The sequence below is a fragment of the Lepisosteus oculatus genome, chromosome 4 (genome assembly GCF_040954835.1).
Source record: "Lepisosteus oculatus isolate fLepOcu1 chromosome 4, fLepOcu1.hap2, whole genome shotgun sequence".
NCBI classification, from domain to species: Eukaryota; Metazoa; Chordata; class Actinopteri; order Semionotiformes; family Lepisosteidae; genus Lepisosteus; species Lepisosteus oculatus.
Window position 1 is genome coordinate 10,508,247 of NC_090699.1, and position 16,463 is coordinate 10,524,709.

General features: G+C 44.7%; 1 long non-coding RNA gene and 1 other non-coding gene across 2 annotated transcripts; both read left to right on the top strand.

The window, feature by feature from the left end:
- Positions 1-4,232: 4,232 nt before the first annotated feature.
- Positions 4,233-8,341, top strand: LOC138238163 (uncharacterized). The gene is made up of 2 exons (XR_011189302.1): positions 4,233-4,683; positions 5,997-8,341. It is a non-coding gene; the product is annotated as an uncharacterized lncRNA (long non-coding RNA).
- A 5,803-nt stretch (positions 8,342-14,144) lies between these two features.
- trnai-aau (transfer RNA isoleucine (anticodon AAU)) lies at positions 14,145-14,218 on the top strand. The gene has a single exon. It is a non-coding gene; the product is annotated as a tRNA-Ile (tRNA).
- Positions 14,219-16,463: the final 2,245 nt, after the last annotated feature.

Here is a 16,463-nt window from a genome sequence, read left to right on the forward strand (position 1 = left end):
GGCTGTTTTTTTTTTCAGTTCCTCTATTCTAATCACTGGATATCACTCCGATCTTCCGTGCCTGTGAGCGGGTCCTGTACCTGGCTTTCCTCAGGTAGATCACTCCGATATCAGTGATTGAATGTTGAGCTGGCTTGCCTATTCTTATTACTGGATATCACTCCGAGCTTCTGTGTCTGGAGCGGGTTCTCGTGCCTGGCTCTTCCTGGTCTGGCTCTCTCCGATATCAGTGATAGAATGGTAAGCTTTCTGCCGTTCCTCCATTCTTTTCGCTGGATATCACTCCGGGCATCTGTGTCTGTGAGCGGACTTCGGTCTGGCTTTCCTCAGGTTGTCCACTCCGATATCAGCGTTAGAATGTGAACGTGCCATTTGCCCAGTCTGCGGTATTTTTCCTCGGGGTTTTTGTGTTTTTTTTTCTTGTTTTTTGCCTTTTGTTTTGATTTTTTTCTTCCTGGTTTCCCCTCCTTTTTGGTCCCCCCTGCTCTCTGTGTCTCGGAAGTTTGGTTCCTACCTGTTTTTGGTTCCTATTTTTTTTTGGTTTGTCTCCCTGGTCTTTCCCAGGTTTTTGAGTGTTGTGTTTGTGTACTTTTTTGTTTTAAGTCTCCGGAGCTCTTCTCTACCCCCCCCCCCCTTCCTCCACCCAATAAAGGTTTATACCCCGGAGGAAGGGGTAGCTCTCAGCCGTGGATTCCCGGAGGTTTCCTTTCAGTTAAATGAGGTTTTTCCTCCCCCCAGTGCTGTGCAGCTTATTTATTTGTATGGGCGTCGGGAGCCACCCATGAAGGGGTGGGTACTGTCACGCCCTCTGCAGCCAGAGGGCGCTCCTTCTCTGTCCTGTCCCTAGTTTCCGGTCTGCTGTCCTTCCTGTCCCTCTCTTTCCCTTGGGCTATATATTTCCGGGTCTTGCACTCTGTCCTTGCTCAGCATTGATGTTCGGATGTCCTGAGACCCGCTTAGCACCAGGGCGCCCCACGTCCGCTCCCTGAGGGCATAGGTTTCTATACGGCATTCCTGAACTCTTTGCACTAATGAGCCCGGGCCTTTTTCCCGTCTCGCCGCTACGCATATGGGTCTTTTTCTGCTCTCCTGCTCCCCATGGTTAGTCCCTTTGGACGTCCGTGACAGTATCCTGACCAGGTCACTTGCAATGATCAAATTGAGTCTGAGTAATTATCTTCTTACTCTCAACTCGCACACTTCAATCATCTGATTCTGGTCTCCTGTTTGTCCAGCTAGTTCATTTACATACTCATGCTTCACTCCAGAGCTCTGGAATTCTCCAATTTCCCAAGGATATCAGAGAGTAACATTCCCTGAGCATTTTCAAATCCAGACTCAAAGCCTTCTTCTGCAGAAAGTCATGTACTGTACTGTATATATCTGGAGTCTCTGTGTGCTCATTGCATTTACTACTGCAATTCTTACCATTTCTATTTACAACATTTGTGTTAATTGTGTTATATCTTATCTTTGTTAACTCTTTTCTTGTATTTTTTTTACTTTTCCTCTAAAGTGTTTTGAGAAGCTGCATTTAAAGGCACTATAAAAAGTGTATTATTATTGTTGTTCATTAAAACGTTTAGAAATAAACTATCTGTAAAATGTGTTTTTCATTTCACATTAATAGATCTCTTCCTCCTTCTCGTCTTTACTTGATGTGAGACGAGGCTGACTCAGATCTGCATTGCTGAACAACCTCTTGCTCACTTCTTCTTTTAATAAAAAGTGAAGCAGAGATCAATAGATTGGGGTGGACTAATCAAAACCACAGACATGCAACAAAAACACACAACTTTCTTAGTACAAGACATTTATTTTATGCTGGGTTTTTTTACCTTTAGCTGTGAGATCATGTCTCCAACAGATCACATGTAACAGTCCGCAAACAGAGTGACAGGGCAGGGGAGTGCTGGAGGTGAAAAGATTCATATCAAATGGAAAAGAGAGGAAATTTCACTATGATTGAAGTTATTAAATCCCAAGGACTTTTCATCGTTTGCAGATGAGATTCCAACATCTTGCTTATTTGGTTTCTACCGGCTTAGTGATTGAAGGCTCTTGCACATCCTGGGTTCAATTGGCTATTATAAATTTCAACTTCCATTCTTTTGAAGAAACACAGGGTTTCAACATAGAGAAACATGGAGATAAACTGGTATAAAGGCACAGAGAGAGGTACAAAGGAGAAGGGGATAAAAACATTTGAAAAACAAATACGATCACTTTGATCATGGTGAAATCAATCATTAAGAAGTGAAAGACAACCAACACCCAGTTGGTTTTACATTGTAGAAAGTTAAATAGGCATCTGGAATGATAAGTAACAGGTGATAGTTTGTACAACAGTAACGTTTCCAGATCAGGGTGCATTTATTGACTTGGATAAGCCATTACTGTCCATTCATTCTGTGGTATTTTGAGATTAACTTTGGAAGTGCAGAATTATGTTGAATCATAGTTCAAATAATACATAGTTCTACTGTCATAAATAGGATTAGCTGACTGTGAATATGAAAATTATAAGGAGTGAAACTTACCATTCAATCACATTTGTTTCAACATTCTTATTCAGATGTTTTATTTTAAAACACAGTGAAGGACTTAAGAGTAGTATTACGTTCTTGTCACGATTATAGTTCCCCCTCCTCAAGGGTGCTCCAGCCCTTTCACTTAAGACTTTATTCTGTGCACCTGTTTCCTATTCCCAGCCCACCTTAAAAGCCAGGCGCTGACCGTCATCCGGGCTCTGCATCTGATTTCCGTATCGTGCGAGTCCGGGACCTGGAAGCGCCTGGTCCCGTTAAGGTTTTAATCTCTGTTCTCGTTCCTGTTCCCTGTCCGCCGGTTCCGACCCGGCCTCTGGTTTTAATTCCGTGTTTTGATGGATCTCCTGGTTTTGGACTTACCCTTGTGTTTTTGTATACTCTCTCAGGACTACTCTTTTGGATTGTTCGCCTCGGCCACACCTCCCCCGTGCACCAGCGCACCTTGGACACACCCCCCTGTCTTCAGCCCCGTATTCCTGCATGACGTTTCCCTTGTGTTTCCCCACTTCTTCGGATTGTGTCGTCCGCATAGGGTCCGGAAAGAACTATTTGTTACAGTTCTGTGTCCAAGATACTATGTATAGGCTCTCTATATAGGCTGAGGTACTAAATATTAAATTATTATTTTTACCCTGATGGCTTCAGTCAATTTATCATGTCACTGTGTGCTAACGCTGAAGATCCCACTGTGCCATATTGGAAGAGCAGGACTTTGAGCTTTGTGAAAACAAAACTAGCAAAGGTAAGGAAATCCTCGCTAGTCAACATACAACCTGACATAAATCATTTAAAACTCATGACCTCAGTGAATTCTCTGTAAACCAGGTCAAGGTTTGCATGGATTCTAAATGTTCATTAAAATATTGCCAGTCTGCAGTCTTATCACCCTGCCACTCACAACTGGCAACCCACTGAAGCAGGTGTGTGCCTGGTTAGTACAGTACCTGGATGGGAGACCGCCTGTGAAAAACTAAGATTGCTGCTGGAAGAGGTATTAGTGGGGCCAGCAGGGGGTGCTCACCCTGTGGTCCATGTGGGTCCTAATGCCCCAGTATAGTGATGGTATACTGTAAACAAGCACTTTCCTTTAGATGAGATGTAAAACTCTCTGTGTCATTAAAAGTCCCAGAGCATTTCTCGAAAAGAGTAGGGGTGTAACCCTGGTGTCCTGGCCAAATTTCCCATTGGCCCTTACCAATCATGACCTCCTAATAATCCCCCTCTATGAATTGGCTTCATTACTCTGTTCTCCTCCCCACTGATAGCTGGTGTGTGGTGAGCGTTCTGGCACACTTTGGCTCCTGTTGCATCATCCAGGTGGATGCTGCACATTGGTGGTAGTGGAGGGGATCCCCGTTACCTGTAAAGTGCTTTGAGTGCAGTGTCCAGAAAAGCACTATATAAGTGTAAGCAATTATTATTATTTAAACAATGACATTTTGTTTTACACTCTCTTCCTGCTTCTCATATTAACTTAATGTGCAACAATGCTGCATGTACCTCCACTGCTGGACGCCCTTCTTGTGAAACTTCTTCCTGCTGGTGTAGAGATCTCGAGATTGGAGAGGACGGGTCAAAACCACAGACATGAGCAAGAAACACAGAGCAATTTTGTTTGAGGAAGCTTTATGGCCGCTGTTTTTTCTACCTTCTAAGAAGTTCTTTTAAAAGCTCCAAGTTCATTTCTCCAACAGACCGCATGTAGCAGTCCACAGATAGCAAGAGAGCACTGGAGCCAGAATGATACATCTTGTAGGGAAATGAAAGGATATTTCACTGATTGATTGAGGTCTTAGATCTCAATAACAGGAAAATGATTCTACCATACATGCCATCTTGATCTATTGGTTTTAACGAGCTTATTGATTTCTCATCCTTGGGTCAATGATCTATACTTTTTTTTTTACTTTCAATTCTTGAAGAAAGCCATTACATTCAACATGGGCTGGTCAATGTAATGGGCTGATCAATCTTATCAAAACAAGAAATTAATAGAAAATCCGCTGCCTGTTTGATTCAGACTGTTACTAGGAGCTTTGTGCCATTAAGTCCTTCTGCTGTATTTCATCCAGCTCCTGGCACTGGAGATCCAGGCTCCAGCTCTTTGTCCTGCAACTTCTCCGGTGTGAAACAGGTAAGGAATTCACTTGCAATATCTAATTGATAGCTATAATGAGAATTTCTGAGATGTGTTCAGGGCAATACTAGTGTCAAGAATCTAGGGGATGTCAGTCAGAAAAATAGGAACAAAGCTAAGGTCATAGCAAACTCTATACCAGAGCCCCAGAAGCTGCCAGGTTAGAATTTCAGTAACCTTTTTCACATGAGATGGGAGGTCGTAATTTCCCACAGGTGAAACAGGTTTCCTGTCTGACTGTGTATCCATGGCAATGGACACTGGCTGACTAGTGAGTAGAGGCATGGACAGCCTCCACAGTGGTGCTACCTAGCTCCATTGCACTCCAGCAAAGGCAAGCAAATGACAATAGTATTTTTGAATTGACCAGGAACCAGTCCAGTAACAGAGGGACATCCACAGAAAGGAGGCATCTCCTTAAAGCTTTCTCAAACCACTCTCTATGGGATAGATTATATAATGAGGTGCTCCTTGGCTTACTGACATGGACTGTCCTGTGGCACAGAGAAGGAGAGATCACGAGTGATAAAACAGAGTTGGTGACTCTTCATCTTCAGACTCCATCAGCTGCAGACTGCATCATACTGTCAAAACATCGTTCTCCCACCTCAGAAATAGTGCCAGTCTAAGGTATATCTTGCCTCTGACTGTTGCTGAAAAGCTGCTCAACACTGAACAAACTACAGTGCATATACAGTATAATTCGGCAGCCAGAGTCCTGACCAGGTCTTTTGCAACTGATCACACTACTCCTATCCTGGAGTCCTTGCACTGGCTTCCTGTCAGGTTTCGTGTCCTTTTGCTCACCTATGAGGCTCTGCTTGGCACCTCAGTACCTGTCTAAATTACTTTCATCCCACTCCTCACTTCGCAGCCTTCAAGAAATGAAAACGTGAACTGAAGGATATTTATCAGAATCATCACTTCTGTTCACCAAAGTAGCATTCTGGGTGACTGAATTGAATGCATTAATCTGTGATAATTGTTTTGGTGTTTAGTGTGAGCATTACCGGTAATCCCAAAGACAGCACATAAGAAACCAACAATATAATCAAAGATTACAGTAAAGTAAAAGTAAGAAAGTAAGAAAGTAAGATTTTCCTACTTTCTTTGTAAATAAAGTAAAATATACTGACAAAATAATTGAATTATATTGTGTTTTATTTGTCCTCAACAGTGGACAGTGATTTTATATCATATGGAAAGGATGTCAAATGCTCAGGTTTTTTCTTAATCTTTTTTAATTAATTTAATTAAGACATTTTTAATCACTTTACTATTCTTAATTCTGCTTCTGTTATTGTGTGAAGCCCCACAGCCACCCCAGGAATCTGGTACCTCCGGTGAAGGAGAAAGCCCCGACCTGCTGGACACCAGGCAGAGATCCCCGTTGCCAAGGGCAGGACAGACACCTCTGTGCTCCAAGACTGTGTCTCAATGGAAAACGGCACTGTGGACAACATCACTGTTCCAAATCAAATCAGTCCCTCGCTGACAGGATTAGACATCGGTGAAATTGTTTTTTACAGTTCCATCCTGTGCATTGGGCTGCCCATCAACTGCTTCGCTGTTTACGGACAGTCCCACCTTGTTAAGGCCAATAATGTCCTCCACATCTACGTCATCAACCTCCTTATTGGTGACTTTCTGCAGCTTGCCACACTGGTTCTCATACAGCTGACCTTTTACACAGATCTGCTACAAAAATTGCTTTATCTTACAGTTCACTGGATCTCAATCAATATGTTCTCCATGTGTGTCAGCATAAGCTTCTATGTCTGCATCTCCCTGGAGAGATACCTAGCTGTCGTCCATCCCCTGTGGCACCAGAGCCACCGCAGCCCCAAGTTCGCCATCAAGGTGTCTGTGGGAGTCTGGTTGTTTAATGCAATATATTTCACTTTTAAAAATGTCCTCCCAATTCAGGAGGAAACTATATATGTTGTCTATACTGTTCTGCTCTTTATGTTATTCTTCCTTGTTCCACTGATCCTCCTTGTTTTCTTCTATGTCCAAACCAAAGCCACCATCACCTCTTCTGTCGGAGCTCTGGATGTGAAGAAGAAAAGGGCCCTGCGTGTGCTGTCCGCTGTTCTCGCCCTCTTCATCATCGTCTATGGACCTTACCTCACTGTAATAGTGATCCGTGCTGTCCTGAAATCAATGAGGATAATTGCTGGTGTGGGAGTAATAGCTCTAGCAATAGTGTCTGATGTGATCTGCAGTCTCAATATCATCGTGAATCCCATCCTGTACGTCTTCCTCAGGAATGATGTCAGAGAGACACTGGACACTACTCCCTTCTGGCGCATGTTGATGTGGTCAGTGTGTCGGTGCTGTGGAGACAGAGTTGATCACAGGAACACAGAGATTTCCCAGGCAGAGCATACCACTGTTTCCACAGTCCAAACCATGCAGGAGAGTCTGGTTTAGGGCAGCAGTACAGGGTAAGATAGCTTTTCTCAATCCTGGTCTTTCAATCCCAGTATGTCTACAAGCCTTCAGTCCAATTTAGGATGAAATTACTTCAATCAGCCCAACTGGACCAGTTTAACATCAATTCCCATCTCTGGTGTGCAGAGATCTGGAAACTAAGCAGTCCAACCAGCAACAAGGAGCAGATTTAGACATCCCTAGACTAAGACCATAATGAACTATTTCAGGTTGCTAGAAGTGTTACTGGAATTAAAATGTAAATAAAAAGGTAAATTATATCAGGAAAGTTGCCCATTTACTCATCGGCCGCAATTAGAACAGGGCCTGACCACAGCAGTGATCTGGCCATTGTTGTGAAAAGAGAAGTTTCAAAATCATTAAGAGACATTAAAGACTATGATTTACGGAATTGAAAGAAGTGCAGTAACTTTCTGCTCAAAATGCACATAAAAAACTTATTATGATATGTTTTATTATGAAGGCTATAAAGTATTTTTAAGAAAATTGAATTGTTTGCTAATGTTCTCCTTTTAAGGATAAAACAGTAGCTTCTGTGGTGGTTGCAGCACGATATATAAAAAATACTGTTTATATTAGACAAATTTGAATTACACAAATGCACAGAAAAATGCATTGTTGAATGTTGAATACAAAATCATCCACAATTATTCCTCCCCTGGACAAATAGAGAAAAAAACTGCAAACCTTGTTACCCTCATATCCGGTACCCAAGTGCCTGAACTGCCCACTAGATTACTACCTATCAGGTTCATTGTACTGTATATAGTCACATTTTCCCTCCAAAATAAGACATCTTAATAAAAATGAAATGCATGGGTTTTCAAGAAGTGTACACTGCATAGAGTAGGAATAGTAGAGCCTTTAGTATAATATCTATTCTTTGTAGTTTATCATAGTATACTGTATAGAAAGAAAGATATTGTGATATTAATTCAGAAAATGTGCTATTTTCCTTTTATTCAACACTTATAATCCCTTATGTCCTGCATAGCTACATCCCAGTCTATGGTTTGGATGATAGAGCAGAGCTGAAAACAGACAACAAAGAGTTGAAAGAGTGCTGCAGAATATGTTGGATGATTTTACATGATCTGTGAAGCAATCATTCCAGAGGGTTATTTGATTTTCAAGGAAACATCCTCATTTTATTTGTCGGCTTCATCAATTCATATCAAATAAAGATTCAGACGTAGTTTAACATGTCTCCATGTTATGTTTTCTTGCTTAAAATAAAACAATCAAGGCAATTGATCAAAGCTCTTGCAAGTGAAAGAGATTCAATAATACCTGTGAACCGACTGACTGAGTTTTGGGATAGAAATACTGCGCCATCCAGGCCCCAGAGTGTTTCCGGAAAAAAAAATATTCAGATAGGACTACAAAACCACTTGTCCTAAACTTGACTGGGGCCAAAAATAACAACACTGATTTTAAAAACTGTATAAGCAGTGTGTGAATGCTAACCCTAACCCTACCTGGGGTGTCAACTGAGCATTTCCGTGATCAGTATCTTCACTGGTCATAGAATTTTGACATGTTCCCGAAACCAAAAAGTATGAGTGGGAAACAATCGAGACCATAGTTCAAAACTCTTGCAATTAAATGAGATTCAATAATGCTTGGTTACAACTTTTGATCCGATAGACTCAGTATTGGGATTTAATAACCGGGCGGTTCTCCATGCCATCCAGGTGGTGGTGGAGGGGAGTCCCCATTACCTGTAAAGCGCTTTGAGTGGAGTGTCCAGAAAAGCGCTATATAAGTGTAAGCAATTCTTCTTCTTATTATTATTATTATTATTATCCAGGTCCCAGGGAGTTTCTGGAAAAAAAAAATTCAGATAGGAGCAAATAACCACTCGTCCTAAACCTGACTTGGGCCCAAAATGCCAGCGCTGAGCTTCAAAGTTGCCTAAGTAGTGTGTGAATGCTAACCCTAACCCTGAGCATTTCTGCAATGTACTGTAGCGGCACAGATCAGTAGAAGGCTATAAAAACATTTAAAAAACAAATACCATCACTTTGAGCATCCTTAAGTCAGTCTTTAAGAAGTGGAAGACAACAAGCACACTTTAGAGTTTCACAGTGTGAAAGGATAAACAGGAATCAACAATGATAAGTCACTAGTGATAGTTTGTACATTAGTTATGTTTTCTGATGAAGATGCATTTATTGACTTGGTGTCCTTAAACTAGTAATCCGAGAACTATTCTAGGTGGATGATTATCAAACAAATTCGAATTCTGCAAAGTTACAAGTAAAGGGTTTATTCCACGCCGAAAAGAGAAGAAAGAAAACACAACGTTTCAGTCATGGTGCCTTCTTCAGGTGTGAGCAGAGCTAGAATCATAGCAAATTAACCCCCAGAGCCCAGATCACTGCCAGGTCAGACTTGAAGTGACCTGTTTCACCTGAGACACGGGTCACGAACACGGACTGAGATCCGTGTCAGGTCTTGTAGTAGACCCTATGCGATGCGGTAAGAGCTGGAGAAAACAGGAAGCATGGTAAAAGGAAACACAAATGGGTTTAATAGTGCACAAAATAATAGTGAAAATCCGTGAGACAGTGAATGGGGAAGACAGAACGGCATCCAAATCCAAATGGGTCCAAAGGCAGGTCAGGGCACAGTCCGAGAGTCCATCAGCGAGAGATCCATCCTGGGACGCGACAAGGTTAAACTCCCCAGGAGGGGGAAACACAGGGAGAGACAAAACATAGAGGTCCAAGGGTGAGGGGGCGAGATCCTCCAGACCCCGGGCTCAGGAAGCGGGAGGTGTCGGAGATGAGGCCTATGCCCTCAGGAGACGGACGTAGGGTTTCCCCGGTGCAAGGCGGGGCTTGCGACATCCTTATCCTAATGATGAGCCCCGAGGTCTGGAGGAGCTAGTCTTTAAATAATACACCTAAGAAGGTACACCTGGGGAGCTTAATCACAGAAACAATAACGGGAGTAGTGGAGCGCCCTCTAGGGGGGGATGTCAGGCGTGACAACATGGCAGATTGTAATTTCCAATGGTGAAACTGATAGATTTCACAAACAGGTGTGTACGTATGCCCCGCAACCGGCAGTGACTGACAGATGAGCCCATTCTTTGTTTAACATCATTGGCCAGCTCTGGTATAGAGAGGTCTGGAAAACATGCAAAGGGATCAGGATTGGACACCCTGAACCAAAACCATAATGAGTTACTTAAGACCACAGCTGGATTTAAAACTTGAATGGGTCCAAACCAAAACTGCTGCCACCACCACCACCTCTACTGGACCTGTAGGTGTGAGGAAGAAAAGAGCTCTGCGTGTGCTGCCCACTGTTCTTGCCCTCTTCAACCTCGTCTATGGGCCTTTCTTCAACATAACTGTGATGGATACTGTCCTGAATTCAATGAGTATCATCACTAGCCTGGGAGTGACCTTGACTTCTGTGATCCGCAGTCTCAATAATCAGATCTCCTTCTCCTTATCACACTTCCTTGATGTGAGTCAGTGCTGGCAAAGCTGGACTTTCACTGTTGTTTCCTGCCTTCTAAGGAGCTTTTTTTCAAAAGCTGGAAGATCATTTCCTGCCCATCTAAAGCCACCCAGGGACAGTGACATGGCATGAGAGGACTGGAGCAGAAATTATTCACAGTGATTGCAGACCTTCAAACTCAGGGACCTAAAAAAGATTCCACCATGCAGACTCTGGCTCTATTTTCTACAGCTCCCCTAGTATGAGACGGGTAAGGAATCATCTTGCAATGTCTAATTGATAGTTGTACTGTCTGATGCCTATGATGGAGTAAAACAGTGTTCAGTGAGTCTTGTGACAAACCCAAGTGCAGGATGAGACAGGCACACAGAAGCATACAGTATTTTCTTTTCTTATAAAATATACTTTATTCCGAAAAAAAAACACATCTCAAAAAGAAAACATCTCACACAGTAACACTCCACAAATTCAAACAACGGCGGAACGGCGGTGATTGTTCGTTATCAATTCATGCAAGGGTGGGCGGATTTGCGCTATAATGAGTGTCCCTCCAAACCCTACCACTTGCTGTAACCCATTAATCCCTGTACAGGGTCCATAGGCCTTTCCAGCGCTACTTTGCCGTGGGGAAACCCCATTTAGCAACGTCGCTAAATGTCTGGGAACTCGCAGCCTTTCGTCGGCGACCAGATGCCCCCTCACCTCTTTGTACAGAGCTCTGTGGTTGGTGCAGAGCTCTGGCTGTCTCGTGGCCTCGTACCTCCTGCTCCACTTGACAGCGTGGGTGTAGAACTTTGGTCGCCTCTCTGCCTTGGGCCCAGTGTTTGACCACTGTACCAAGTGCCTCATCGGGATGGAGAGCCACAGCCTGACAAAGTACTGGTACTTGTGGCTGATGGGCTCCTGCAGCGCCCGACAGAGGTTGCAGTAAAAAATGCAGTCGAGTTTAAGGGGGAAATGTGGGACATCTCGACCCCCTTCCTCGACCGGCTGACACATCCAGTTTCTCGTGATGTACTCGTACCTGCCGCCCCAGACGAAGCCGAAGACCATCCCTTGCAGCGCCCGTCTGAGTCTGGCCGGCAGCGGGTACACCACCGCCAGGTAAACCAAAGCCGGCAGGACGTCTGCTTTCAACACCATCACTTTCCCTGTGTAGGACAGCGACCGTGTTTTCCACAGACCCAGCTTCGCGTTCACCTTGGCGATCCTCTCAGTCCAGTTGTTGGTCTCGTTGTCCTGGCTCTGGAAGGAAACCCCCAGTATCCTGAGGGGCTCCGTGCAGAGCTCGAGACCCTCCGGCGCCGTCGTCCTGTGCTTCCAGGGCCTGAAGAACTTCAGTTTGCTCTTTCGGCGGTTGAGCTTCGACCCCGAGGCTCCGGAGTATTGCTCCATGACCTGCAGGGCCCTCCTCAACCCCCTGTCCGACCTCAGGAACAGCGTTGTGTCGTCGGCGTACTGGGAGATCTTCAGGGTTTCCCCCGCGCCTCCCGGTATCTCCAGGCCGTCGATGACGGGGTCCCGTCTCACCGCCTCTGCTAAGGGCTCTGTGAAGAGAACATAGAGAAGGGGTGAAAGGGGGCAGCCCTGTCGTACTCCGGATTCCTGGGGAATGAAATCCCCCAGGTTTCCGTTCACGTTCACTCTGCTGCCCACGTCAGAGTATAGAATCTGAATCCAGCGGCTGAAACTCTCTCCGAAACCGAAGCGTTCCAGCACCCTGAACAGATAGCTGTGGTTCACTCTGTCGAAGGCTTTCTCCTGGTCCAGGCTGACCACCATCATGGGCACGTTCCGGTCCTCGGCCCAGGCGATGGCGTCTCTGGTCAGCTGGAGGTTCCAGCTGACGGATCGCCCCTCCACCCCACACGTCTGGTCGCTGTGGATGATGTGGGGGAGGGCGGTTCTCAGTCTGCCGGTCAGGAGCTTGGACAGGATCTTTACGTCCACGCAGAGCATCGTGATCGGCCTCCAGTTTTTGAGGTCGGCGGCGTCTCCTCCCTTGAAGAGCAGGGAGATGACGCCCTCCCTCATGGTGTCTCCGAGTTTCCCCCGGCGGAAGATCTCCTGCGCCACTTCCACCAGATCTGCCGCCAGGGTGTCCCAGAAGCAGGTGTAGAATTCCTTGGGGAGTCCGTCCGGCCCCGGCACCTTGCCATTCTCCATGGACAAGAGTGCCGCCTTCAGCTCCTCGGCCGTGATCGGACCCTCCAAGTCCTCCCTCACCTCCTCCGGTACTCGTGCCGTCAGCCCCTCCAGAAAAGCATCGCCTGCCTCCACCTCCGTCTGCTTTTCTGAAAAGAGCTCCGTGTAGAAAGCGGTGGCCGCCTCTACTTTGTCGCTCTCGTCCAGCACTTCCTCTCCATCTCCCCACACAGAAGCATACAGTATATGCCAGGAGAGTCTCCTTGTGACTAGTGCTTTAGATTTAGGCTTTTATTTTGGTTATTTTAAATACGAGTTTCCAACTGTCTTTACTACTGCTCCTGCTCCTTTTTGTACACTTATAACACCTATAGAATAGGTAAGAATAACTCCTCTTGATTCCGCTATTTCAGGTCTATTTATGAGGTTTTTACTGCCGGAAAGTCCTTACCCCTGGGACCCCAGCACTGAGACTGGACACTGGTCCATCTCCGGTCACAGTAAATTTACTACTGATAAAAATCCACTATCTCCGTTATTTGTCTCTGAAGCAGCAAAAATCATTAATCGTGCACTTAGCTGAATGATTAAACCTCACAAAGTGAGCAAACTCCAGCAGCCCAATAGATAGTGGTATCAAGTGGCTAAAGGTTGTGGCTTCCTAAACCAGGGAAGGTGGGGCTGTGTTCCGTCTGGGCTGTTGTCACTTTTGTCAGTGTTCTGTTATGAATGTACAATTTTCTTTTAAGAGCAGACCTGCTTCTCTTCCAAAATGTTGTTCCTGTGGATTCATGCCCAAATGATTTGTTGTCCCCCCCCCCATAAACAGCACAGGCCAGACACAAATAAGATGAAGTCTTATTTCTAGACAGATCTGAATGCCTATGACATCATGCTCTTTTCTTTACCGTCCGATGGTAAATCCAAAAAACGTCTGAGAATCGAACCCTGAAGTCCACCGGTAAAACAGGGACAGGTCTCAGGTGTACTTAAAATGAAACGTGTACAGCAATACACTTCTAGCTATCTGTGCTACTGCTGCTGCCACTCCTCTTGATAGAAGGCAGCTATACTATCAGTAATTGTAGTTTTAATTATTGTTTTTAGTCCCTTCAGAAAAAGACAACAAAAGGCGATTTACCTGCTTTTCAGTGGGTGCAGGCTGTTCAATGACGCCCATAGGCGCTCCTGTTATTCCTGTGGCCTCGTCGTAATTATTTTCAGCTTGCAGTCTGTTTCTGGTGTCTAAGCTGTTGATGAGAAAAGCCGCACGTGGGGGGCGCCCTCTGTGAAGAGAAGAGTCTCTTTACACCACAGAGAACGGAAGCTCAGTGAATCACCTCCATCACCACTGAAAGCACTATCATGAGCAAGATCTTCCAGCAGGCCGGTTAGTTCAGTTGGTTAGAGCGTGGTGCTAATAACGCCAAGGTCGCGGGTTCGATCCCCGTACGGGCCAGCGGGCTTCGCTTTTCCTTCCAGGAGCTCCGGACGTTTCTGTTCTGACAAATTGAAAAACGCGTTATAATCACGAGACACCGGGCGCTAGGAAAAAATCAGAAGTTGCTTGACTTTACCGTATTTTTTAAAGACGCGCACATCAAAAGTTTTCAATGTAGGTGTCACACCGTATTTTTATCGGTGGTAAACTGTGGTATGCAAAAAAAACTTAATAGGATCGCTGTGGGGTCTCGAAACAAAGATCTTTTCGGTTGGCTTGTTTTGTGAGGTTCGGATGGCCGAGCTGTTTGAGTTACTGCCTTTTGATCCCGGTTTCCCCTGAAGATGTACAGTAGGTTCGACACAGATTCCACTCCGTTGAATGCTTTTTTTCTGTTACCATTTATACTAAACAGGAGAACTTGTAAGCAACTGTACGATCTCAATTAACCGTCAGAAGACGAGAAAGTACTCGTTTCTATTTCAAGAGATTCTTCCTTTTTATCGAATTATCTGAAACGTACTGCTTTCATTTTTAATTCTTATAGGAATGTTTGTGTTAAAACATTTTCCCAACTTTGTAGTATTGTCACTGGCCCCTCTTCGTACACTACTGATCAGTAATGCATACGAAATCAATGATTTCAGTTTTATTCTTTACATTTGTTCACTACAAATCACTTTCACTAAAGGCTTGCACTCATCAAAGCAAAACACGTTCTCAGTAAAAAAAATATATGGTTGTAAATTAATTGTATTTGGACCTATATTATTAGTTTGATATTTTATTTCCGGAATTATAGAACTGAGTGGTTCCTTTAAGGACAAATGACTTTCTGGGAGAGGAGGGGTTTGGTATAAAGAGCTGAGTATTTTGATCTCTGTAAAGCTGGTGAACACTGGAGGATATCCTGAGATTTATTTGATGAAATTGATCAATTGTTTGTAGAAAAATCAATTATTGATTTGTCTTCAATTGAAGAGCAGCATCCATAGTTTCTTTTGACGAAGACAGAGTAATAAATAATTAATTATGAGATAATTGTGATTACAGAGTACAGATCATAGCAGCTGCAGCGACTGAAGAGTCTTTCATTAATTGGATCTCAAACACCTTGCTAAGGTCAAAGGATGATGTTGACACTTATTCCATTTATAAATCAGCTTGTAAGCTTCATAAGGAAGTGACATGTTGCTTTATATTTAATAAGGTTCAAAATGCAGACACTTGTAGCCTCTTGAGTGATTCAGCCAGTAAAATAAGTTGCCTGGGAGCTCTATGATCGTGGGTTTGAGCCTCAACAACAGAATGCCCCTCCTGTGGCTGCCTGGGTACAGTATGTGCAGTTTGGCAGGTCTGTCTGAGGGACCTGTCACTCCTCCAGTTGGGGCCACAGCTCCAGGAAAGACCTGAGACATGTTGCTGCAAGATGGGTGGAACCAGTTCATCAACAACCCATCCAGCAGTGCAGTGGTCTTGTGGCTAAGGAGCTGCGCCTGTGGCTGGAAGGTTACCAGTTTGCATCCTGTGGCCATCAGAGGAATTCTCTTCTGTTGGGCCCCTGAAACAGCTGCTCCAGGGGTGCTGTATAAATGACTAACTCTGCACTCTGACCTCCAGCTTCTCTCCCTCTCTGTGTGTCTCATGGAGAGCAAGCTGGGGTTTGTGAAAAAAATCAAATTCTTACTACCAGAAATTGTAAATGGTTGATAAAGTGATCTAATCTTACACTTCCTCATTATTCTGCACGGGACTTATTGATATTTTCCATAGTGACCCGACCCAAAACCAAGCCGGGATATTGGATTGCCAACATCTCCTCTGGAGATACACTGCCCCCCCCCCGCCCCCCTTACCTCCTGAGGCTCTGAGAGGGGCAGGGAGAGAGATGCCTGGTGGACTCACCTGGAGAACCCCAGAGCAGGCTCTGGACTGCTGGACACCAGGCAAAGATCCCCACTGACAAGGACGGGACACACAGCTCAGTCCCCATTGACAAGGACAGGACACACAGCTCAATCTTCATTGACAAGGACAGGACACACAGCTCAGTTTCCATTGACAAGGACGGGACACAGAGCTCAGTCCCTTGTTGACAAGGACAGAACTCCCCTATCTTCCTTCCAAGGACAACCCTAACCAGTGGGAGACATTTCTGGGAAGTTTGCAGGTCAAGGGATCCATGGGTTCTACAGGCCATTCTGGGGATCCCAACTGACAAGGACGGGACACACAGCTCAGACTCCATTGACAAGGACAGGAG